This window comes from Manis javanica, chromosome 4 (genome assembly GCF_040802235.1).
Source record: "Manis javanica isolate MJ-LG chromosome 4, MJ_LKY, whole genome shotgun sequence".
Classification (NCBI taxonomy): Eukaryota; Metazoa; Chordata; class Mammalia; order Pholidota; family Manidae; genus Manis; species Manis javanica.
The window spans coordinates 129,296,678-129,297,797 of NC_133159.1; the positions used below are offsets into that span (position 1 = coordinate 129,296,678).

Here is a 1,120-nt window from a genome sequence, read left to right on the forward strand (position 1 = left end):
CTTTTGCCATTCATCTGTTAAAGGTCAGAAATGTTCCTTAAATGTGCCCTACAGCTGAGCTCTGCCATCACTTCCCACCCCACTGGCCTAATTCAGTTCCTCCTGTTTTCTCCATTTTAACATGGAACCATTGTCTACCCATTTGTTCAAGCCCTAAACCTGACAATTATCCTTGACAACCAGTCTCATGCATATCTGCATGGAATCAATCCCCAAGTCCTGACAATTTTACCACTTAAATATCTTTCAGATCTGGTTAATTTCCTTGATCACCACACAATCTTCTTTGTAGCTAAATGTAGGTGCCTAACCCAGCACTCCTCCCTGCCGCCTGTATTTAATCTCCACATAGCAGTTAGTGACGGTAAATTGCCCACATCACCTTCTTGGAGATTAACACTATCTCCAGCTCTTTCTCTGGTGGTGTTTGACTGGGACTGAGACAGGAAGAAATCATCATAGAGAACAAGTGGCAGGATAAATAGATAATAGATAAATAGCAGGATAAAGAAGACAAACCTTGTATTTCAATAACCTCAGATTACTGACAAATTCACACATGGCCGTCCTTGGACACAGTACCCCACAGGTCATCACAACTCCACCAATGGACATTAAGTTATCAAGAATGCTCCTTGCACTTTAGTATACTGTGTTAACTGTAAACACCCACAACAATAACAACAAAAGTAACTCCTCAAGCTGAAACCACTCGGACGGTGTCCTCCCCTTCTTGCTCTTCCAAAAGAGAAAGATCAACAGCAAACAGGTGTTACAAAGGCAACACTGAGAGTCGGCTTCACTCTCAGGAGAGAACGCTGCACCTCCTTGAAATGATCCCTGAAAGGAGTCTTAGTCGCAGCTTCTCCGTATCTGTTGGGTCTATGGAAACGCAGACCTAGGTTGATGGCGAAATTTTTTCCATGTTCCTAGATTTTCAGAAATCTTTTTTTTTCCCTGAGTTTTTTTTTTAAGGTATTATAGATATACACTCTTACGAAGGTTTCCCATGAAAAAACAATGTGGTTACTACATTTACCCATATTATCAAGTCCCCACCCATACCCCAATGCAGTCACTGTCCATCAGTGTAGTAAGATGCAACAGATCCACTATGTGC

At 41.9% G+C, this 1,120-nt stretch overlaps 1 pseudogene; it reads right to left on the bottom strand.

Annotated features, from left to right (window-relative positions):
* Window positions 1–712: 712 nt before the first annotated feature.
* Window positions 713–829, bottom strand: LOC118974074 (small nucleolar RNA U3; annotated as a pseudogene).
* Between the last annotated feature and the right edge of the window lie 291 nt (window positions 830–1,120).